Source organism: Macrobrachium rosenbergii, chromosome 16 (genome assembly GCF_040412425.1).
Source record: "Macrobrachium rosenbergii isolate ZJJX-2024 chromosome 16, ASM4041242v1, whole genome shotgun sequence".
Taxonomy (NCBI): Eukaryota; Metazoa; Arthropoda; class Malacostraca; order Decapoda; family Palaemonidae; genus Macrobrachium; species Macrobrachium rosenbergii.
Genome location: NC_089756.1, coordinates 29,407,011 through 29,433,017, shown reverse-complemented (window position 1 = coordinate 29,433,017; position 26,007 = coordinate 29,407,011). Strand labels below are relative to the sequence as shown.

Here is a 26,007-nt window from a genome sequence, read left to right as displayed (position 1 = left end):
TAACCAGACCACTGAGCTGATTAACAGCTTTCCTAGAGATGGCTGGCCCTGAAGGATTAGATTTATTTTACGTGGCTAAGAACCAATTGGTTACCTAGCAACGGGACATACGGCTTGTTGTGGAATCCGGACACATTATATATATGTAATATATATATGAGAGAGAGAAAGGTGAATATGACCAAATACCTCAGGGGCAAATAAGTCGATCAGCAGCGAAGAAAATGAAGAGAGAAATGTCAGAGAGGAAATGGATCTGGGAATAAAAGATGCAAATGGAAATTTGTTGTCAGAAGTGAATGCAGTCCCGAGTTGGTAGGCGTGGACATTTTAAATCTGTCTCTCATACAAACGGTGGAACCGAAACAGTCCTCAATAATATACAAGTTTGAGGATCCTCGTAAAAGTGACCGTTGGGAATGAAAGGAGGAGAATTAAGCGGCTTTATAATGTAGTAAGGACACCAGCAGTTGATAGGACTGTTCAAGATGCTGAAGCACAGCAGTGGTAAGAGTGTGACTAGACTCGCTGTTGAAGTGCACATTTAACACATTTTTATGAAAATCATTCTCTCTCTCTCTCTCTCTCTCTCGTTCTGTTGGCTAAGTGTTTACAAACTGTGTATTTAGCTGTAAGACAGTTGCTTTGTAAAAGTCTCTCTCTCTCGTACTGTAGGCTAAGGGTCTACAAAATGTGTATTTAACTGTAAGAGAGTTGCTTTGTAAACCCCCCCTCTCTCTCTCTCTCTCTCTCTCTCTCTCTCTCTCTCTCTTACTGTAGGCTAAGGGTTTACAAAAATGTGTATTTAACTGTAAGACAGTTGCTTTGTAAAAATCTCTCTCTCCCGCACTGTAGACTAAGGGTTTACAAAAATGTGTATTTAACTGTTAGACGGTTGCTTGGTAAACCTCTCTCTCTCTCTCTCTCTCTCTCTCTCTCTCTCTCTCTCTCTCTCTCTCTCAAAGATTTCAAACTCCTCATAAAAGCGCATTCTTTGGAGGGGCTTATGGTTGAATATTTCGTTTCTGTGAAACTTAAATATCCATTCAACATGGTAACGACGTTGCAAGTAGGTTAAATCGATCTTTAAATGCAACGTAAATTGTTTTATATACTCAAGGGTCTTTTTCATTATGTCTTTCTCTCCCCTCCATTTGGGTATTCAGATATATCTGTTTTCCTCTTTTTGTGACCTCTTGCTTATTTTTCTATCTCCATCTTCTTATTTAGTTTAAGACAGGACATTGAATTAAATTGAATATAGAATTTAGGCCTAGGGCCAAGCACTGGGACTTATGTCATTCAGCGCTGAAATGGAAACTGACAGTAAAAGGCTTGAGAGGTGTAACAGGAGGAAAACCTCAAAGCAGTTGCACTATGAATCAATTGTTAGGAGAGGGTAGAGAGTAAGATGGAAGAAAGAACATGAATGGAGGTACAGTAAAAGTAACGAAAGGGGTTGCACCTAGGGGCCGAGGGACGCTGCAAAGAATCTTAAGTAATGCCTACAGTGCACCCCATGAGGTGCGCTGACGGCACTAGCCCCCACACGGGAGTAAGACAGTATATGTACATCCTCTTTTAAAACAGTCGTATTTTTCGACAGGTGCCTCATGTAAGCGGGAAAACGACTGCAGATCGCGTCTGAACGCCACAATCAACTCGTTATGGGACTACTGTATTATAGCATTTGAGCTCACCACCTTTTGAGATTCTATCGAGGGAGGGACCCCTGCTTCAACTTCCATCGCTCTTGTACCCATACGGTACAAAATTCAGGCAATATTGTTTAGCCGATAAATTCTCCTTACGGTATTTTCACTGTATTACTTATAAAGGGGCACGTGGTTGAGGAAAATTGGCCCTGGGCTTGACGACGGCAGGTCTAAGCGTGAGTTTCATTACCCACAGACTACTGTTGTCACACGAGAATAAATTTATGGTTAGATACACATTAACTCAGTTGGCGTGCTCAGTTCTCATTATTGTCATCTTTAATATTATTTGTAACAGAAGTAGTTGTAAGAACTGTAAGCTGTATACCTGTAAGCACTGACGTTTTTCTGGGGTGCGTTTTGCTAGACTTGTGTTGTACCGCATTGCGTTAACGCTATAGCTTTCTCGAAGGTAAAGTTGTGTGCAATTTCAACACGGCTGCTAAGCTCGATCTCGGTAAAATTTCCATGGGCAGGCCATCGCCAGAGGCTATTGCGTGTGGGTGGCTGACTTCAGAAATGATCGATTGCACTGATTTCAACTGCTGGAGGAACTTGGCGCTCGGCGACTTTGGTTAAGTAAGTGCCCTTGCTGGCGTCTTCTCCGCCATTAAGCTGGACCTCTTCATGCTATTATCTCCACCAAATACTCGAAAACGCCGTGAAAGAAGTCGAATACCTTCAGAGGTCGTTTCACTTGAGTGGGTGGGTGCTGTAGAGGCTGTCCGTCGGGGGGAATGGGGTGGGTTGCCATGGTTGTTAACTGCCTCTCCTAGGAGCTCCCTTCCCCCTCCCCCGTCATCCCCATACCGGGCATCAACCATTGCGGGAGGAAGAGCTGTTCCTTGTGGCTTGCGTACCTCCCTCGTCCACGGTCCCTCCCTCGCTTCGCTCAGTGTTATTCAAGAAGTGAAGGAGGGATGAGTGTGCTTCTTTATCACCTCGCACCTCTTGCCATGTGATTGAAAAAATGTCTCCTAGTGTCATATTCGAGCGTCCATATCGACGGGAACGAATCGTATGGGTCAGTGCGTTGCCAAATTTAGCCGGCCGTATCGCAAGTGTGGCAGTCGGTGATGTGAAAGGTTTTCGTGAACACTTTTGTTATTCCAACCAGTGATGATATGAAAAGAGTCATATTTATGTGCTGTGAATATTTGCCAGAATGTATGTATGGTCTGTCAGGCCCAAGAAGGGCGTCAGTTCCAGCTGAGCTTTGCCAACGATCCTGAGTAAAAGGCTTTCGCAAGAAGCGCCGTGGGAGTTCATCTGGGTTTGCTCTAGTGCTTGACCTGGCTGAGGGCACGCTCTGTTGTTTTATGGTCATTGCTCCTCCAGGGTCACGTGGTTAACTTCACCGAAAATGAAAAGGGCCGGAGAATACGTGAAAGGGAAGGTTATTCCTGCCTTTTCTCTGAGCTCTATGTTGCGTTGAAGACTTCTGCCGTGTGGGTGAAAATGAGCACATTTTCCCCATTTATCACCCTTCAGTCCGCTGGGAATGAAGAGACGTTTTTTTCTTTCAAGGTAAGACTCGGCTTCAGGTGTTCACTGTATTTGCAGTGTACTTTCCCCAGCCATGAATTATAGGAATTTTCACTTATAGAAAGGTAATGAACAGGGAAGAGTACGAATCAACCAGTTGGCGCCGAATCCAATCAGTTGTTCAACTCAGTAAATAGTTTGCTTAGTTTTAGTTGTCATAATAATCTGCAATGCTGTTTTTTATGTTAGGCCTGTACGATGCAAAATACAATTGGAGTAAATTAATTATAGAAACAGGACGTAGCCACTGATATTTTTTTTTCTTTCGGGAAGAACAAACATAACTAGACTATTGCTTAGGACGAATTCATCTACTGTTTGACAATTATCAGCTTATATCAGCAGTTAAATGCGTAATTTGTTCTAAAACGTAGTATCAGCTTTTGAACAGGTACATACAGGTGTGATTTCATGACCAAACAACATACGGAATGATTTAGGCGTCTCATGTTCCAGGTTTATTTATCCGAAAATGCAGTTGTTGCATCTAAAAGGCTCCAGTAGTCTGTCTTCATTCGTGTGCTGTTAGATATAAATAACATGAGTGGCTCGAGAGCTTTCCTTGAATGTACGATTCTTGGTAACCGGTTCGCTTCGTTAATTTTGGATCTCCTTCACCGGATCACTGATCAGCATCAAGTACAATGTCCATTATAGTTCTGGTGGTGACCGTAGTGAGAATGCTTCTTTACGCTGTACTAAAGGCAAGGGTCTGAAGAAGTGCTAAAATAATATAATAATGAATACAAATATAATAATGACTATAAGTTTTATATAATAATGATATAAAATATAATTTGAAATAAGTGATACTTAACGTTTTCAATTGAATAGTATTTGAGACATTGTTTATAATAAAGTAGTATGATAGGTGTGATGATTTATGCGTGAGGTTTCGGACTTGTGTCATGGATAGTCCAAAGTAATAAGAGCAAACATATCTGATTATCAGAAAAATTATGCATATAAAACTAACACGGAATTTCTAGAATATGCATACGTGAAATATTTTGGTCTGTGATCATATTACAGTTGTGACAGTATCCTATTTTAAACAATAAATGAAATTGTAAACAGAAGGAAGTAAGGAAGGAACCAAAGAATGACATTAATATTCAACTATTTTGCGAGCGTACATAGATATGTACATGTTATTGTAAGTCGTTTTCTCTTCTCGTGCTGATAATAGGTTGCTACACATTTACAGTCAAGACATTAAAAGCATTTACGGAAGTTTTTGATAATTTCATTCATTTCTCGCATTGAGTGGACTATTTTGGCCAAGGTCAGAACAAATGCGGACGTGAATAAAATCTTAAGAAACTGTATATTTCTTCATCGAGATTGAAAACTATTTCAGCATACAACATAGGCTACCTGATCTGAGAGAAGGAGTATAATAGTTTTTAGTTTCAAGGCTGCTTGATCTTAAAAAAGGAGTAGAATAGTTTTTAGTTTCCCCAGGATGAAAGATTTAATAAGATTGTTAGTACGATGTTTGAATTGCCTAGTGTCTCACTGTACATCCAGGTATTATCTCTTCGCTCTGAAAGAAGAAAATTGCAGGTACAATCGTATGCCCGAGCGAAAGAAAAAAAAAACAGTTGTAATAACTGTCAATCGCGGTGATTGTGGTAGTAGGCTTATAAGGGACCATGTTCATGAATGCCTCGGCGTAGGCCTAATGTTTAGGGTGACATTCGGTTAGTAATTTCGAAGGGGAAGGAAGAAGTTGTAGAGCAGCGGTTCTTAACATGGGGGTCGTTTGGGGTTTCTCAAGAGGTCACAAAGGGTTCGGGAGAATATAATTTATTTTCATATATTTGGATTAGCCATTAGCTACGTGGAACTTTTCAAGGTTTTTGTTCATGGCATTTTCGATAAACCATGGTCTTCCTATCATTTTGTTTTATCTTCCCGTTTTACAAGGCTCACCATTTCAAAATAGTTAAGAACCACTGTTGTAGAGGAATATGATGAAAACATAAATTCATCATATAGCCTATGTCCCTTTTGAATGTTTGTTTCATTACAAAAGATGAGCAAAGACAGATGACAAAACATGCTATTTTTCAATCCACAAAATATGTGAAATAAACTACAAGAAACAAGGATATGATTGGCATCCAAAGAGCAGTTAACAAGTAGATTGGCCGGCTAAAAGGAAATTTGCATCGTACGCGGCGGGAAGTAGCCACGTGAAAATATTTCAGTGCTGCACCTCAAATAATGGGTTGAAATCCAGCCGAGTTTAATAATTTGCACAAGAAATATATATGAAGGATATATGAGTTAGGAGTCATGTTTGCATATGTGTATTATTATTATTATTATTATTATTATTATTATTATTATTATTATTATTATTATTCGGTGAGTGGGATAGCGTCACCTATTACGTTTTGAGTGCATGTAGAATCAGTTTTTTTTTTTTTCTCCCCTCCTGGATAATAATTATGCGCCAGGAATAGGTAGAAGGTTCCAAAATAATCATCGGCGTCTAGATACCGATCTTTCCCCAATTTCTCTTGCAGTTTATCACTGCACAGAAGATTGAATTTGAACTCAGTATTGTAAGTGCTGGGGTGAGACATCACTTGGTTTCACAGTCCGCGTCAAAGTGAACTTTCTTTCAGACAGACAGATGACTTGTTAATAGATATTCCAGTTTTATTATTATTGTTGTTGTTATTATTATTATTATTATTATTATTATTATTATTATTATTATATCTGACAATTTATTAAAAATATTTTCAATTGTCAAATTATTATTATTATTATTATTATTATTATTATTATTATTATTCCTGACAGTTTATGAAAAACATTTTCAGTTGTCAAATTATTATTATTATTATTATTATTATTATTATTAATCCTTACAATTTATTAAAAATGTTCAATTGTCATATTATTTATTATTATTATTATTAAAAAAATTTCAATTGTCATAATATATAGCATGCTTTATTATTTTTCTTGGCGTATTTCATTTTCCGCGGAACAATCATCATCGGATTTAAAACATACCCTGTACTGAATATAGCATAAAAACAGTTCAAATTTATTAACGCCGCAGCACCAAACACTTGGCCCTTATTGGGCTAGCTACAAGGATTTGTCTCTTAATACTAGTATGTAATGGGTAGATTGAAATTGTTGAAGGTTCTGACAAAATTTCCCCAATTGATTTGTGTCCAAGACTTTTTTTTTTTATAGATAGTGAGCCCCAAGGGTTTATAAACCCGGTGTAGCATATTATCCTGGGACGAAATTCCTGCAGGGGGAAATACATCCTGGGCCATATATCCCCCGGGGGGGGGGGGGAATTTCGGACAGGGGGAAATACAGACTGTTACACCGGAATGATCCACCTTTGCGGCGTGTTTAGTACAAGCCCGTTGGGGATGACCGTCAAAACATAAACAAAGACTAAACTTCAACGCGATGTTTTTCTTTTTTGGACGAATATCATAATCAAGTGATGGGTTTGATCTATTTTCATTATTATCAGAGACATTATTATTATTATTATTATTATTATTATTATTATTATTATTATTATTATTATTATTATTATTATTATTATTATTTCAGTAGATGACACCTATTGACATGGAACAAGCACACAGCTTCCAAAGAATGTTGGTTTCAACCTCCCACCGCACCAGACCCCTCCAACACTGCGGCAGTAACTGATCATGACACAGAGCCAGCGATTTTTTCAGAACATCCCGTAAACTGTTATTAAAGATGTTAGTGACGTTTTAAAGTCACTGACGGGAGGGGCTGTTTTTTATCCGTCATTGCAGTTCATGCATAGGCTGCTCGAACGGCATCTTCATTTCCATTAATGCTCACATGGGCGGGGATCAATCACACCTCGACATTTACACTAGATTCACATAAGTTATGTAATGGAAACTATGTTGGTTTTACGAGAGAATTTTTAAGGCCTTAGCTCCGAAGGGCTTCGATACCACCGCTAGAGTTAATGAAGATTTCCAGTTTCTGCGGTCGCATATTTTTCATAACCTTGACTGCCGAATTTATTGCACACTGTTCTACTGTAAAACAGAAGCTGTGATCTGGAGAGAGAATGGATTCATTTTACTGGGTGATATGACAGGAAATCTTGCACCTGCTGCAGATTTGAAACTACCTGTATTTACCGTGTAATGTGGGCATTCACATCTTATGTGATCTGATGTACGTTGCTGATGATGTTTAGGTGTACATGCATCTCACTGTAGAAAGTAGCATATATAAATGTGAACAGACTTATTTCCTTTATTATGCAAGAAAGCGGAGATTCTTGAAGGTCGGAAAGCTGTATAAAGTGAGGAGACTCAGTGAGTCAGTTAGCTCTAATTGGGAAAGGAGAGGATCATTTATGGGAATATCTCCTTGATCAAACGGTCTTTTGGTAAGAGAATTGCTGGATTAAATCTATCTGTCTTGCACGTCGAATAGTTACAAGTTCACAGTGTAGGGAGAGTGCCGAGTCGCGGTTCCGTTCATTCGACTTGTAATTTGTTGAAGAGGAATCTGAGCCTTTTCAGTTTTCTGTGAAAGAATACTATTGTGCCGGCTTTGTCTGTCCGTCCCCACTTTTCTGTCCGCCCTCAGATCTTAAAAACTGCTAAGGCTAGAGGGCTGCAAATTGGTATGTTAATCATCCACCCTCCAATCATCAAACATACCAAATTGCAGCCCTCTATCCTCAGCAGTTTTTATTTTATTTAAGGGTAAAGTTAGCCATAATCGTGCTTCTGGCAGTGATATAGGATAGGCCACCACCGGGCCGTGGCTAAAGTTTCATGGACCGCGGCTCATGCAGCATTAGACCGAGACCACCGAAAGATAGATCTATTTTCGGTGGCCTTGATGATAAGATGTACAGAAAGCTCGACTGCGCCGAAGAAACTTCGGCGCATTTTTACTTGTTTTTTTAATGATCTGATTCAAGGGTCCTGAGAGCATATGCTGACGCTGACCCATGCATTTGACATCCATAAAATACTGTGGATAACTCAATTGCTTTACAAAGCCACGTTGAGATTTTTCTGTCATCACCCCAAGTATTGTGAACAAGTTTCTTGAGCGAGTTCAGAGCATTCTTGCGTTTCTCCTTTCCCGTAAGCGACGTAGTTTTCAATTTTGAAAGCAAGTAAAAAATTAAGCCTGAAGTGACTGAAATTTGTTCAAGAAATCTCGTTCGTCAATAAAATTTCCATTCGGCATTAGCCTAACTCTTCTCTGATGTCAGATGTATTGAGAAAACTGTACGAAGCCTTTTGGAGAGGCTTTTGATACACATTCCAGACGAAGTGATGAATCTAATCTGCAAGGAAGCAGTTTCTCTTTTAAAACCTCTCTAGTACTTGTTTCTTCTCCCTCTGTAGTTAAGACTAGAAGCAGACTAATCCGTGATTGATATCTGGAAAGAAAAAGTTGGACATTTTCACTTGTAATACGGTAGTTAGCCTACGTGTTTATGACGTCACGCATGGTCGGGAAGCGGCCTCGGGTTGATACACAGCGCACCAGACACATCTCTCTAGGTAGTAGGCTTAGTCGAGGCGTCGCTAAAGGCTAATGTTCGTGATTGGAGGCTCCATCCACTCTTTCTCTCTGTGTATCTCGCGCGCGTGCTTCTTGTTTAGACATTTCTAACAAATGTAGGCTAATTATGATTCCATATATATGGAATAATAATTAGGAGTTTGTGTGGTAGTGGTTACAGTGAACTTCCGTTAATTTACGGACATGAAAAATGTAACGAAGATGTGACTCTCTCTCTCTCTCTCTCTCTCTCTCTCTCTCTCTCTCTCTCTCTCTCTCTCTCTCTCTCTCTCAGAGCAAGCGACACTGCTCTGGACTGCGATCATCGGACGAAAAAGGAACTCAATAGGTGTGATTCCCCTAAACTCCCCCGTAGAGTGGTAATGCCGTCAGTGCGCCTAGCAAGGTGCACTGTGGGAATCAACAAAGGGTGTTTGCAGCGTCCCCTAAACGCTTAGCCGCATCCACTTTTTTTTTTCAGCCTTTCACTTTACTCCGTTCCCGCTTCCTTTCTTTAATCTTAATATTTAACATCTCTGACAGTTACCCTACTCCAGTACGCACGGGGGTTTTCTGACGGGGTTCCAGCTTTAGATTCTTGTACTTTATTTCCTTTATTTTCTGGATATTTCCTTATTTTCTGGATATTTCCTTATTTTCTGGATCTCGTTCTCTTGCTCTCCGACCTCTCCAACTCACATTTTGCAATTTCTTAATAGCTGAATGGTCGAAAGTGCCGCGGTGCTTGGCTTGATAGCCTAAATTTCATAAATCAATCACTTGCCATTTGCATGGAAGCCTCAGTGTACCTGTGTTTACTTAAGATGTAAATGAAGTAAATGAAGTACGTCATTGTCAATGAGCTGCTGTTGATCACAGTTGAGAGAGAGAGAGAGAGAGAGAGAGAGAGAGAGAGAGAGAGAGAGAGAGAGAGAGAGTCGAGATCTAACAATCTCATAATGAAGAACAATGGCAAGTTGCTTCACAAAATGATTACATAGAATTAAATCCTAAGTTTACTGCAGTAGTTTTGAAGCATTAGTAGTAGGCGAGATTTGCCTTTGAAACGGCTACCCCGCTCTTTCTATTCCTCCCTTGTTTGCGTTTATTAAAAGAACAAAGTATGAGCCAATTTACAAAGGACAACACAACACCTCCGACCACACACACTCCTCCACCATTTATTGCAAGACCAATTTTGACAGACAATTAGGGAGGGGAAGGAGGGGCTGGTCTGACCAACCCTCCCGCTTCCGAAAACGAGACTCCCAAAAAGGCCAAAACCCTTTGGCCGTAATGCCATCAGTCTCCTTCAGCATCTCTTGCCAGGCTTCAAAATTTAATTGGCTGATTGTACAGGTGCGCACAAAAGTGAGGCAACCTTTTATTAGGTTACAGTACCAATATACTAAATGGAATTTCAGGGAACAAAGGCGTTTCCCTTTTTCATGTTCCAAATACTTGTTGTTTTTGGGTGGAAACTGCGAGACTGCAGAGACGAACCCTTTTATTAAGCAACCGAGTTGTCCGTTAACATTGACATTTAATGTATAGCTTTGGCTCACACACTCAAACATTTGCACACTATGTATATGTATATATATATATATATATATATATATATATATATATATATATATATATGTATGTATGTATGTTTATATATATATATACTGTATATATATATATATATATATATATATATATATATATATATATATATATATTGCTTTTATATATATGTACATAGTGTGCAAATGTTTGTTTGAATATATATATATATATATATATATATATATATATATATATATATATATATATATATACATACATATATACATACATACAATATGTGTGTGTGTTCGTTTATACTGTCACCCTGGAATATATATGACATACCATTTAATGTGCACGTGAATTTTATTTTCACAAATATTAAACCACACACACACACACACACACCCCTTGGTATCCAGCTCACTTTCCCTTGGTAATAACTGAAGCCCAAAGGGAACCGGGTCAAGATTATGTTTTGGGCGTGATACACAGATGACGGTGATGGATCCGTTCAGCCATCAAGATGTCACCGTCATCAGAACTTCTAACTCCAAAGGCTTAATATCGAATCTTTCCTTTGGCAGATGTACTTATCATATATAATTCCCTTTATTAGTCATTTGCATAGGTTACCCCTAACATAAAGTATATTCGGTAATTGGGTAGTTGTGTTATAATATGGTATTATATATTTATATATATATACATATACATATAAATGTATATATTGTTACTATATAAGTATATGTATATACATATATATATATATATATATATATATATATATATATATATACATATATATACTAATATATATATACACACACACACGTTGCGAGTTTTATGAAAAGCAAATGGCTTTCGTTTTAACGACCATGATTCCCCCTTTGTAGGCTTCCTTCAAGTATGTTTTTACTAGATGGGTCGATTTTCCTAAATTTATGAATGGAATGTATTGACGGCAGTAGACTGTGCATTTAACATTACGAATTCCATATCTAGCCGGTTCTTTAACTTTCAGTACTTTGTGTCTCTATTCAAGCAAGCTAGATGAATGCATAAAACTGAGCATTATAAACTTTGGTAACTGTAAAAATCTAAACTACGGAATAAAAGTGTTTTATGGCTGTTACATTTTATGCTGTTATAATTAATTAATGAGACATTAACAGTTCCAAACTTAAGTAACACTAATATTCAGTTCCAACAGATACTGTCTTGAAAATTTTTGCTTGCTAGAAACCATTAGTCATTTGTCAATAAAGGAATGAAACGTCAAACAGTGAGTTGATAACTAAATGAGTGGACACTCTCTAAAGCACCCAAACAAAAAAAAATAAATGAAAAACAGAAATAAAAAGGAGGCAAAATGATCCGGTTTCGCTCCTCTTGAGAAGTTATCAGTGCTCGGATATTTTTAGTAATCTGTTGGCCCCAGGGGAAGCATAATGCACTTGAGGGTGTATACCTTGGTTTTATAGGATCGTTGTTCGCAAGCAGCATGTATCCATCAGCTTACAACATGTTACGTTGTTCGCAAGCAGTATATATGTCCATCATCTCATCTCATGTTATGTTGTTCGCAAGCAGTATATATCCATCGTCTAACCACACGTTATGTTGTTAGCAAGCAGTATATATCCATCGTCTAACCACACGTTATGTTGTTAGCAAGCAGTATATATCCATCGTCTAACCACATGTTATGTTGTTAGCAAGCAGTATATAGGCTATCCATCATCTAACCACATGTTATGCTGTTCGCAAGCAGTATATATATCCATCTAACCACATGTTATGTTGTTCGTAAGCAGTACCGTATACATTGTTCGCAAGCAGTATCATATATATCCATCATCTAACCAAATATGTTGTTTGCAAGCAGTACATAGCCATCATCTAACCACAAGTTATGTTGTTAGCAAGCAGTATATATAGGCTATCCATCAACCAACGACATGTTATGTTCATTTTTTTTTTATTTATTTAAAACACTATGTTTTGTGCAAAATACACGCACGTGGGCGCCATGTATAACATGAAAAGTAAAAAAAAAGTAACAAAACAAAGTTACACAGCTACCTGCTAACAAGACGCCACAGCTTATGGTTGTATTTGGTAAGTTGATCCTGAACCCACTCCTCACTTAGTATTGTGGTGAGATTCTCAAGACAAAAAGGAAACCAGGAATATCTCTGATAGAGTTTGCTTCAAATTACCATTCTTGCATGCTTCCTTTTTGAAGTTGTAGCTTTTATAAGATTTTATACAAATTACACTCTATCAGTCCTGGTCTAACCTATTCACAGTTTTCTCGTATCTGAATGAACTTTTGCTGCCCATTCAGTGCATTGTCGTTTTACTACATGGGTTCCTTTATTGTATTCACAAGTCCGTTATAGAGTACATACTGCGAACCGTATTCTCTTTCCAGAGACTTTTCACTGTAAACCTACAGTATAGTAGGACGTTTTCTTAAAATATTACTGGACCTGGTAACCAAAGATGCATTATACACGAGGTGACACATTTACACATCTTGAAATAAAACAAAAGGTTTTCTAGAGAATGTTTATATTTTTTCATTGTGTGTGTGTGTTTGTGTGTGTGTGTGTGTGTGTGTGTGTGAGAGAGAGAGAGAGAGAGAGAGAGAGAGAGAGAGAGAGTTAACAGTGTCCGTTTAATTTTTAATAATTATTTTATGTCAGTCGTGACTACGAATGGTAGTAAGGGCGAGACTGACTGTAAAGTTCTCACTGGCATCGTGACAAGCGCTCAGAAGACCGTAGTTAATGCGTTTGTCAAGCATGCAATAGAAATGGCACTATTCGATGGCCTTGATTTTCAAGTTGCGTCATCAATACCCGGATGACCCGCAAGATTTTTCAAGCACACGACGTTGCAAGACCTTTCTTTTGTGTAATGTAAATTAACATGCTGGATCCATCGTTAAATTCGACTGAATTGTGTTTTCTCGCACGTGATTTCCCATAGCCAAATAGGTACGTTGGAATGTACACTTTCATAAAGGTGACGTGAATCCCATTTATGATCTTTTGTATAAATTGTCTCTGTCGTAAGTTTTAACACCGCGTAAGATTTCATTTTTGTTAAATCTGCGGGTATCATGTGCTGAATTCCGATGACTTGATTAACCCGCCTGGGTGTGTGCATGAAAATCTTTCATCATCCATTCTCGGAGTTTAAACACTTACTGCAGTTTTGGGTGGATTTAATGCCACTCAAGCGTAGATCGTAGGATATAAGACCTGGAAAAATAAGTTGTTTCCAACACACACACACACACACACACACACACACACACATATACTTATATGTGTGTGTATATAGATAGATAGATAGATAGATATAGATGTTTCACCATGCCCTTTTCCCCCCCTCTGGGTGGGGTGTTGCACTTAAGGTAGTGCATCCTCCCAGTTTCTCAGCAAGTGTTTGAAGTGATATTATTAGTTCCCTACCCATTTAGCCTATATCGATCCCAGCAGATGCTTTTTCTCACTTCTAGCCTGGTGGACTGGTGGGCGATAGGCTTTTAAGATCAAGATTGTTTTCAAGACTCCAGGAGCACTTTAAACTTTCATAGTTCGTAATTTCCGAAAACAAAATAGTTGCGTTATTTACACGGTTCCTTGTGCTGGAGGAGATCAGGATGGTTTAGGTCAACTTGAGTAAAAAGGTGATTATCGTATTAAACATCATTGTACCGCTAGAGTAGGATAAATAGATAACAGGTTTCTGTTTGAACATATGGATGATTTCAATCATCGTACATGGAGTAGAAAATCTCGTCGGAGGTAGTATTTTGTTGTAAGGTTATTATTATTAAAAGAAATATTATGGAATCTGTTCTTCATCATATATTTTAATAATCTACTTCGAAATCTCACTTCCGGTCTCTTTAAACCGGATAGCTACCATGTTTATCTTACTTCCGGGCTCTTTTAAACTAGATAGTTACCTTGTTTATCTTATTTCCGGTCTCTTTTAAAGTAGACAGTTACCTTGCTTATCTTATTTCCGGTCTCTTTAAACTTGATAGTTACCGTGTTTTATCTTACTTCTATCTTACTTCCGGTCTCTCTAAAACTAGATAGTTGCCTTGTTTATCTTACTTCCGGTCTCTTTCAAACTAGATAGTTACCTTGTTTATCCTACTTCCGGTCTCTTTCAAACTAGATAGTTACCTTGTTTATCCTACTTCCGGTCTCTTTTAAACTAGATAGTTACCTTGTTTATCCTACTTCCGGTCTCTTTCAAACTAGATAGTTACCTTGTTTATCCTACTTCTGGTCTCTTTTAAACTAGATAGTTACCGTGTTGATTATCTTACTTCCGGTCTCATTAAACTAGGCAGTGGCCTTGTTTATCTTACTTCCGGTCTCTTTTAAACTAGATAATTACCGTGTTATCTTACTTCCGGTCTCTTTAAACCAGATAATTACCGTGTTATCTTACTTCCGGTCTCTTTAAACCAGATAATTACTGTGTTATCTTACTTCCGGTCTCTTTAAACTAGATAATTACCGTGTTATCTTACTTCCGGTCTCTTTAAACTAGGTAGTGGCATTGTATATATTACTTCCGGTCTCTTTTAAACTAGATAGTTACCGTGTTGATCTTACTTCCGGTCTCTTTAAACTAGGTAGTGTCATTGTATATCTTACTTCCGATCTCTTTAAACTAGGTAGTGACCTTGTTTTATCTTACTTCCGGTCTCTTTAAACTAGATAGTGACCGTGTTTATCTTACCTCTGGTCTCTTTTAAACTAGATAGTCACCTTGCTTATAAAACTGTAGGGAAGTACAGTCTCACCTTTTTAGCGATTGCTTGTTTCACTTACGGCATTTTAAGCGTCGAGGCATTTGTAAGGTATTCTTAGCAGTCAAATGATAAGGGCAGTTATATTTTGAACTATCACCTCCTTACAGTGATGATTCCCTCCTTGCTTCTGGCTTTAATCTTTGTTGTATGAGTTTCCTTTTGCAATCATCTGCTTCTTTATATATATATATATATATATATATATATATATATATATATATATATATATATATACGTATATGTATATATATGTATATATATATTATATATAATATATATATATACGTATATGTATATATATGTATATATATATTATATATATATATACATACGGTATATATATATATATATACATACAGTATATATATATATATATATATATATATATATATATATATATATATGGGTATATGTATATTATATACATACACATATATATATGTGTGTATTATATGTATAAAGCTGTATGTATGTAGCCTATATATATTTGATACTAGTTAACCTCTGGATTTCTTCACACTTTTTTAGATATGTGTGTCATTACAACGCCTGTGACCCAAATGAAGACGTTCTGACGCCCGTGGCAGAATTCAGACTCGCACCCGATATGTCAGAACGAGGTTAACGTTAACCACTTGACGAGCCTAGGACCCAAATTATGGGGTGCAGGTTCGAATCTCGCCAGGGGCGTCAGAATTTCTCTATTTGTTTCTTCATTTGGGTCTTAGATTTTGTAATGGCAAGCGTAGCCATACAGGTTTTGTAATGGCAAGTGTACCCTTGAAAGTGTGTAGAGTACGAGAGGTTAAGAGGTCACTGTGGCTATTAAAAAAAAAAAAAAAAAAAAAATATATATATATATATATATATATATATATATATATATATATATATATATATATATATATATATAAAACTATCCTAACCAACCAAACCCGAGAGAGAGAGAGAGAGAGAGAGAGAGAGAGAGAGAGAGAGAGAGAGAGAGAGAGAGAGAGAGAGAGAGAGAGAGAGAGAGAGAGCCTGAACGTGCAAGTTGCCTCATGTGAGTATGCGAAATTATTCCAGAAATTTTTTCTTTCCCCGACTAAGCACAGACATTTATACTGTACTTTGATAACAGAAACGGGTGCTGTGCGATTTGCAGTAAGCTAAAAGTACTTGCAAGAGTCGCAAAAGGCCTGGCATGTTTTGGCGTTTCGTTCAGCCAAATGCCGTCGGCCACTCCGTGAATACAGCCCTGTACGGGCTGCCATGTAATGTTGTAACAAGTAAATTTGAACCATAGAAGACGCAGTCTGGACCTGTTGGTGTACCACGTGATCGCATATCGTCATTTCGAAACTTCAACGTTTCAGTGGTTGAGGGAGAGAGATTAACATTTCAGTGGTTGGGGGAGAGAGATTAACATTTCAGTGGTTGAGGGAGAGATTAACACTTCAGTGGTTGAGGTAGAGAGATTAACATTTCAGTGGTTGAGGGAGCGAGATTAACATTTCAGTGATTGAGGGAGAGAGATTAACATTTCAGTGGTTGAGGGAGAGAGATTAACATTTCAGTGGTTGAGGGAGAGAGATTAACATTTCAGTGGTTGAGGGAGAGAGATTAACATTTCAGTGGTTGAGGGAGAGAGATTAACATTTCAGCGGTTGAGGGAGAGAGATTAACATTTCAGTGACTGAGGAAGAGAGATTAACATTTAAGTGGTTGAGGGAGAGAGATTAACATTTCAGTGGTTGAGCGAGAGAGATTAACACCAGTGATTGAGGGAGAGAGATTAACACTTTAGTGGTTGAGGGAGAGAGATTAACACTTCAGTGGTTTAGGGAGAGAGATCAACATTTCAGTGGTTGAGGGAGAGAGATTAACATTTCAGTGATTGAGGGAGAGAGATTAACACTTCAGTGGTTGAGGGAGATAGATTAACACTTCAGTGGTTTAGGGAGAGAGATCAACATTTCAGTGGTTGAGGGAGAGAGATCAGCATTTCAGTGGTTGAGGGAGAGAGATCAACATTTCAGTGGTTGAGAGAGACAGATTTTGTGGGGAGGGGGTTGCTGTTCAGAATAATCAAAAGGAATTATTGAGGGTGTTTTTTTTAGTAATTTAGGTGAATTATACGAGGGAGAAGAAAGGGGAAACGTGTGGAAAAGGAATTAGCCTACCAACGGTCGAACACTGAAATAGGGTTGCGTAATGGGCAGAGAGAGAGAGAGAGAGAGAGAGAGAGAGAGAGAGAGAGAGAGAGACCTTGACCCGTACTACTGTACAGTAGAGTTCTGAGACTAGTTTGCATTCTCTCAACACTGTGCGTTTTCATAAAACGTGGTATTTTTAATCGTATTTAATCTGACTGTAGCAAAAGGAAAAATATTAAGTTGAAGTTTTCTTATATAATCTGAATAAAGTACCCATAAGAAAGCTAGATTATTGCAGTATATATAGTTTAGTGAAGGCCTTCCTAGGTTGAGTGACGTATTGTTGCTCAAGGTCTAGTATTGTCTAATTCGGCCTCATTTCCCCTGTATGATTAGTTTAATCCCGTTAAAGGTTCATCATTTTATTTACAACGAAGCACTAAAATTGCCTTTATCAGAAGCTAACGGTTTTTAAGAGACTTCTGGTGCAAGCAAAAGTATCTCAGGCGACTGATTCAATTTTGACAGTGATACGAGACTTTTGGTGGAAGCTTAAGTATATCAGGTGATTGGTTCGTTTCGACAGTGATACGAGACTTACGGTGTAAGCATAAGTATCTCAGGCGATTGGTTCATTTTTGACAGTGATGCGAGATTTATGGTGCAAGCTTAAGTATCTCAGGCAATTGGTTAATTTTTGACAGTGATACGAGACTTGTGGTGTAAGTATAAGTATCTCGGGCGGTTGGTTCATTTTTTACAGCAATAGAGACTTATGGTGCAAGCTTAAGTATCTCAGACGTTTGGTTAATTTTTGACAGCGAATGCCTTTACGTGTATATGGCAACCTAAATGAATAATCAGCTGATTAGACACATTATAGTTCGGCATTAATGACATAAGCGTTTTCTGCAAGAAATTCCGTCATGTAATCATGATCGGCTGTCCCATGGCATATCCTTTTAGTAGCTACCATATACTATTTCATTAAATCCTTTGACTGGCCAATGATAAAACGAACTTTTGCTTCAGTTGCATAGCAGCTTTTTTTATCATCATATAATTTCAGGTGTTTGAAGTTCTGTAGTACGTGGTACGTATTGCAACCGTTGTTTCTTCTACCCGGATAGGCTCACATACAATTTGTAATGTATTTCTATATTTATATATATATATATATATATATATATATATATATATAATATATATATATATATATATATATATATATATATATATATATATATATATATTTATATATTTTTTTTTTGTCTTGTACAGTTTATTGATATAGTGTCTCAGATTTAGGGTCTTCGGCTGTTACATATTCTGTGATTTAGTCACAGTCATCATCAGGTGCATTTTATAGTAATTGAAGAGGTAATTTGTAATCTTGGTCTTTCTTTATAAATAATCAGATTTCTACTTATGTCTCTGTCATGAACCCCTTTCATTAGTCTTAAAGAATCGTGGCATTGTACCTTTCATCTGATGATTTCAGCCGCGTAAGTGGGTAGTGCCGTCAGTGCACCTCATGCGGTGCACTGTAGGCGTTACTTAAGGTCCTTTGCAGCGTCCCTTCGGTCCCTAGCTGCAACCACTTTCGTTCCTTTTAGTGCACCTCCGTTCATAATCTCTTTCTTCCATCGCACTTCCCACCCTCTCTAACAATTGATTCATAGTGCAACTGCTTTGATTTTTTCCTCCTGTTACGCCTTTCAGTCCTTTTTACTGCCAATTTCCCCTGCAGTGCTGAATGACCGCATAGGTCCCAGCGCTTGGCCTTTGGCCTGAATTCCATTCTGTCTATGTGATGATTTCAGCATTGCATTCCAGGAAGATGTGTTAAGCATCCTCTTCGAAGTTTTGTATTACTTACTTACCACTCAAGTCGTGTAGTGCCACTCGCGTTTCTTTTCATTCTTGTTCCTTCTTCTCTCCGGGTGATCTTAGCATATGGTCTCCCTCTCACCCCTTTTCCCCTCCCCCCTCCCCCCTTTTTCCAATTCGTGTGTCACTGTTTACTAGACGTCGTTTGTGATCCAGCAACCTTCCTCTTTTGTCATCGCTTAATCTGATCCACTTTCTGGTTCTCATAACCTTGTCTCATATCTTCGCTCGTATATGCTTTCCACCACCTTTATTTTTATACTTTTACCTTCCACTGCCTTTATTTTTATACTTCTGTCTTTACTCCGCTTCGAAATGACCTTTACAGTTGAGAAGCTTGCTCTGCTCATAAAAATCGTTGACTCAAGGAGGGCCAGTCAGTCGTTTTCATTTTGCTTTTTTAAGCTGAATCCTTTAGATAAGGGAGAGGTATATAAACGGCCGTGGCTCAGTATATATCAAAGCAGCTAAGCAACAGCTTTCTCAAAGGAGCTTAAGAGATGTTACTGAATGTGAAGTGCGGACTGGTGATCCCTATATATGTGGTGTATACTTGATTGGACAGTGCCAGTTGTGAAAGGCCGGAACCGATCATGGGATCGCCATAATAGGTGGTTCGAACTTGTCGTAGATACAGCGTTTGAATGGCTCTTTAAATTATTATAAATGCTCTAACATGATTATGAATCACCCTATTTTCGAAATGCAGGGTCTTATCGAGGGAGGAAATTATTTATTTTATCGGAATTTATCGTCATTATAGAGTGTGTGAAATATATTCCCTGAAAACAATGCCGTGATATTTAACGGAGCGGACTGCAGCTTATATCGCGTCATGTCACGTGTCGGAAACCGGATATTGTAATCATATAACCGTAAAGTTTTACGATGTAATAGGTATGAATTTGTTATGTAGGCTATATATGTATAATGTATAGCCTATGTATGTATGTATGTATATATATATATATATATATATATATATATATATATATATATATATTATATATATATATATATATATATATATATATATAATTTATTATCATTCTTGGCTTTTCCCAATGTCGCATATTCTGAAGGAGCATCATACACATTACAGTAAAACATGTCATAAACACGTTGTGATAACTTATCGCAGAGACGCCACAAACTGGTTGAATAGAAGCTAATGACTTATTGGCAGTTCTGACGGGCGCTTCTTGAGATTATCTAGTATTTTAGCCAAAGGTTCGCTCTCTCAACTCACGGTCGTTGACCCTTTTTCAATCTGTTTTTTATATGCAGGAGATAAGTTGCCGCCATGTGTTTACGACGTGTTTTCTTGTAGTGTGGACGCATGCTGACTCCCAGCTTTTGACATCTCGAACCAAGTTCTGCAAAAATAATGTAATAAAATAGGAAATGAAAAGCGATAAGCAGCTTGGCTTTCTCGGGGATTTTTTGAATGAATGAAGTGCATTTGAAGCTGAAGTACCTTGCTAATTATTTCTCTCTCTCTCTCTCTCGCTCTCTCTCTCTCTGTCAGTGACCCTGGTAGTTGTGACGCCAGATAACCCACAATTAATCAGTCTCTCTCTCTCTCTCTCTCTCTCTCTCTCTCTCTCTCTCTCTCTCTCTCTCTCTCTCTCTCTCTCTATATATATATATATATATATATATATATATATATATATACACAAATTTTATATATAAATATGTATACATAGGTATATATATTTATATATATATAAATTTTATATATAAATATGTATACATAGGTATATATATTTATATATATATAAATTTTATATGTAAGTGTATATACATTATATATATATATATATATATATATATATATATATATATATATATATATATATATATATATATTACATAATTATGTTTATATAGGCCACATACTAACATGGTTTTTTGACACGTGACATAACTTACATTCAGTACATAATCAATGCATGGCTTCCAGAAAATTTTACAGAGACTGCCAGTGACGACGCACTGTACTTCAATACAACAAATAATTTTCACACTAAAGAACTTTGAATGTAGACAGTCGAATGATTAATAGTCCCGGAGCCACGTAAACACACACCATCTACGACCAGTTTAAGTCCAGACAGGCTGGCGTCCCGCGCCCCCTGGCCGTACACCTTCAGGTCACGTGATTATAATTCAGAGGTGTTGATCAATGGGGTAACGTCCATTTAATGAAAGGATTGTTATTCTAAGTTCCCCAGAGAGTCCATTGCTGGAGAGAGGGAAGTTATTAGAATCACATCGTATTGAGGTGGAAAAGGAAACGTGGGATAGGTATGCAGGCCTTGACAGTCTATGATTCTGGTTGTACAGTTTTCGGGAAACCATATATTGATTATGTACTGAATGTACGTTATGTTATGTGTCAAACCATGCATAAATGTGTGTGTGTGTGTTTTGTGTCTGTGTTTGTGCAGTGTTCATACAAGGGAAGAGGGTCAGTTTTATCTTATGAGTAAATCTTCATGGTATTAAATCTAAGAAATCTTGTTTTCCTTGTATTAATAAAGAAGAAATTTTGTTGCATTCATTTCTCATTAGTCACATTTTGGCTCTATGGTCCACTTTATCTCCGGATCACGAGAAAAGCCGCTACCAAACTCTTTGTTTATTGAATGTTAGAAGATAAAGGGAATTTTTTTTTTTTTTTTTTTTTTTGCACCAGTCCTCCCGTTTGGGTAAAATAACAAAATACGAACTTCCCATAAGTCAAGTTTGCATTGTGGAATTTTATCGGCCGGGCCACAACTGTCTTGCAAATAAGACAAAGTTATCGTCGTCGGCCTTGACAAGCCGGTAAACAATTCAGTCCATCCAAGCGTTTGTTTCTTCCAGAGCGTTCAGAATTTCTTCAGTAATTTTGTTTTGGCAATAAAAAAATAAATAAATAAATAAGTAATTTACCTTGAATCTCATCCACTGTTTCCCGTTGCTTGTATCTTTATTCTGCTATTTGTTGAAGTAACCACTAGCGCAATATATTTAGGCTTTCATTCTGTTGGTAAATACTTCTGCCATGTCGAAACTACCCTTTGTCAAATTTGTGCTCCATTTTAGAGAGGCATATTCCCCTTGTATAAAAATTATGAAGTGTGATACAAAGTGTTGTTGGTTCTTGTCTGTGTCCGTCACTACAAGAGGCTTGGTGTAGGGCCAGCAACCCCATTCCTCCACGTGAGTTTCTTAAATGAAGTCCACTTGGAAAAATCTAAGTTAGTTAGTTAGTTATAAATGATTTGTTTAACCAGACCTCTGAACTCTTTTAGGGTTCTTCTCGGGCTGGGAAGGAAAAATCTAAGGATCTTTGCGAAGACATCCCCGTAACGGGGTAGTGCCGTCAGTGCACCTCATGCGGAGCACTGTAGGCATTACTTGAGGTTCTTTGCAGCGTCTCTTCGGCCCCTAGCTACAACCCCTATCATTCCTTTTACTGTACCTCCTTTCATATTCTCTTTCTTCCATCTTGCTATCCACGCTCTCCTAACAATTGATTCATAGTGCAACTGCCAGGTTTTCCTCCTGTTAAACCTTTCAGACCTCTCACTGTCAATTTCAGTTTCAGCGCTGATTGACCTCATAAGTCCCATTGCTTGGCCTTTGGCCTAAATTCTATATTCAGTATATACAGTTTGTGAAGACATTACCGAAGAAAATTGAAGAAATTTTGCCTAGAACAACTCCCACTTAACCTTTTTTTTTATAGGTCGCGTGGATTGGAGGTAGTCTATTGCACATTAAAACCGGTTTTGCCGAAAATCTCCCCCAAAAAAGGACTGATTATTTTTAACCTCATAGTTAGTCGTGCAGTGAACAGTACCATTAATATCGGCGTGAAATTAGTCTCATTATATTGTTTTGCAGGATCGAGTGAGTGACGATCGAATAGGTGTGAGCTTCTTTGTATCGTAAATCATCTCTGGGGGGAGTACTTTGCAGTGAGGCTGACCATTGACCTACAACTAGTTTATTCTTGCGCCATTATAGATACTTCACTCAACGGTACTTAATGATGGAGGGGAGGCTGCACCCAAAATTAATGCATTCATTAGAGCTCCAGCCTGGGCTGCAGAACTTTTGGGAATTACGTGCCATATTTTCTTTAGATGAGGAGAGAGAGAGAGAGAGAGAGAGAGAGAGAGAGAGAGAGAGAGAGAGAGAGAGAGAGAGAGAGAGAGAATCAAAACCAATAATTTTGCCTTTGTCTCTCAACGCCTTTCAGAGAGAGAGAGAATCAAAACCAATAATTTTGCCTCTGTTTCTCAACGCCTTTCAGTGAGAGAGAGAGAGAGAGAGAGAATTAAAGTTAAAACCAATAATTTTGCCTCGTCTCAGCGCCTTTCAGTGAGAGAGAGAGAGAAGGAGAAAGTAAATGTTGTATTGTCTGAGCATTACGTCCTGGAGTTGCCATTGAGTAGCATATAATATATATATATATATATATATATATATATATATATATATATATATATATATATATATATATATATATGAGCCTCGATGGCACAGTCGGTTACAGCAGCAGCTTCGGACTTCGTAGAGGTCTGTGGCGCGGGTTCAAATCCGCAGCCGACTGATCAGAGAGGCGGACACTTTGCTATCCGTGTAGACACCCCGGGATTATGTATATGTAATCAACGGATAGGTTTGCTTAAAAAGCAAATGGGTGTTACAGACTAAATACACACACTAAACAAAGCCACTCCAACACCTTCTAAAAACATAACAAACATCTCACACGTCTCGAACTCTCGACCTACCAGCGCAACAACTTCTCGCTGCTGGGAGAAAGAGCGTTGGGTCTGGTATGATACATGTACCATACGCTACCGGGGTCTAAGCGATGTCAGGCAGGGCAGCCGATCGAGACTACGGTCTACCCCAAAGCCAAATCAAAAGTCCTTCAAAGAAGGCATCGTGCTTACCCCATACAAAAATGGGAAAAAAGCACGTTTAAAAGAAGAAGAATATATATATATATATATATATATATATATATATATATATATATATATATATATATATATATATATTTTTTTTTTTTATTCGAAGTTCACTACTAAGTAAATAAAGTCGACTGCCAGATCTGTAATTGTTATAAAAGGGTTACTTATCAAAAACGTTTCCTGCCACATATACGTATTTTATCTGCTGATTGGTGGATGAACCCCTCCGTGCATAAAACTTACAGAACACTAAACCCATTCTTATCTCTCTTGCCTTTTCTCTCGCGCATCTGGCATATTAATAAGGTCTCATATTTTCAGCGTCCTGATACATTCGAATTATACCATCTTCTCACCAATCAATTTTCCTCTGTTTTCTTCACATGGCCAAACCATTCTGAAAACACATTCATCATTGTGTTCCTAGTGCACCTCGTTTGGTGGACTGTAGGCATTATAAATGGTATTTGCATCGTCCCTTCGTCCCGTAAGTGCAACCACTTTTTGAGCCTCATATTTTACCTCCATTTACCTTAATTCTTCCTGTCTAACCTCTCCAACTGTTACCTCAAAGTGCAACTGCGGCGTTTGCTACCAGTTCCACCTTTAAGTCCTTGTACTTCATCTTTATTTTTAGGATCTATATCTTGATGCCCAGCCACTCAGACAAAGTCCCTCTTTTCACTGTTAAGCACTGAAAGGCCGAAAGTGCCCCAGTGCTTGGCTTGACCGCCTAAATTTTGTAAAATCAAATGAAATCTGTACCAAGTCGAAATTCATGCAAAAAAGGGGTAAAACACTTAAAAAGGTCTGTCTTTAAAGGTAAAGCATTTAAATGGCGTTTAGGCTACAATATAAATCGTATAAAAGGAGACATTAACGCTAACAGTTACCGTTACAAACTTCAGTAACAGTACAATAAGATCTGAAACCACGCTCGGAATATTTACATAGAAATGAACCACTTGTCAATTACATACACGGAGTTGATAAGTTATAGGACAAATAGGCAGCGAGTTGGTAATTAGAGGAAGACCCCCTGCTAGTATATAGTTACAAACACAAAAAACTGCCACGAGTGTTTAAAAAGAATCATTTTCACCCCTCATGATGGGTTACCAATGCATGAAGATTTTGAGTAAGACAATCGCAAAAGTCCTCTTTTCAAACTGGATGTAATTTGAGTACAACTCACTTTACTTTGTATTAGAAGTGTCAACAACTGGGCCTAGTAGTTACAGTTTTCCCTTATATTTGAACGATAAGAAAATCTCTTGAAGGGAAGGTAAAGGGAGTATGTTATTGCGTTTTTGTCATCCATTTTTAGCTTTTTGTAAAAGAAAACTATTGTGCCGGCTTTGTTTGTCCGTCAGCACTTTTTTCTGTCCGCCCTCTGATCTTAAAAACTACTGAGGCTAGAGGGCTGCAAATTGGTATGTTGATCATCCACCCCCCGGTCAACAAACATACCAAATTGCAGCCCTCTAGCCTCAGTAGTTTTTATTTTATGTAAGGTTAAAGTTAGCCATAATCGTGCTTCTGGCAACTATATAGGATAGGCCACCACCGGGCTGTGGTTAAAGTTTCATGGGCCGCGGTTCATACAGCATTACACCGAGACCACCGAAAGATAGATCCGTTTTTGGTGACCTTGATTATACGCTGTAGCGGCTGTACAGAAAACTCGATTGCGCCGGAGAAACTTCGGCGCATTTGTTACTTGTTGAAGATCGATGCAGAAGACCAAAGCATGTGTGACTCTCAGTTAG

General features: G+C 38.0%; 1 protein-coding gene across 4 annotated transcripts in view; it reads left to right on the top strand.

Annotated features, from left to right (window-relative positions):
• The window catches only part of LOC136847251 (monocarboxylate transporter 12-like), a 578,535-nt gene that overhangs the window by 230,349 nt on the left and 322,179 nt on the right, over positions 1 to 26,007 (top strand). The window contains exon 1 of one of the 4 annotated variants that reach the window (XM_067118751.1): positions 2,532 to 3,242. The exons of 2 other annotated variants lie outside the window; for them this stretch is intronic. The gene's annotated coding sequence lies outside the window, so the exon portion shown is untranslated. Of the gene's footprint in view, positions 1 to 2,531; positions 3,243 to 26,007 lie in introns of those variants that run through there. One more of the 4 variants, XM_067118755.1, reaches the window with a different exon arrangement.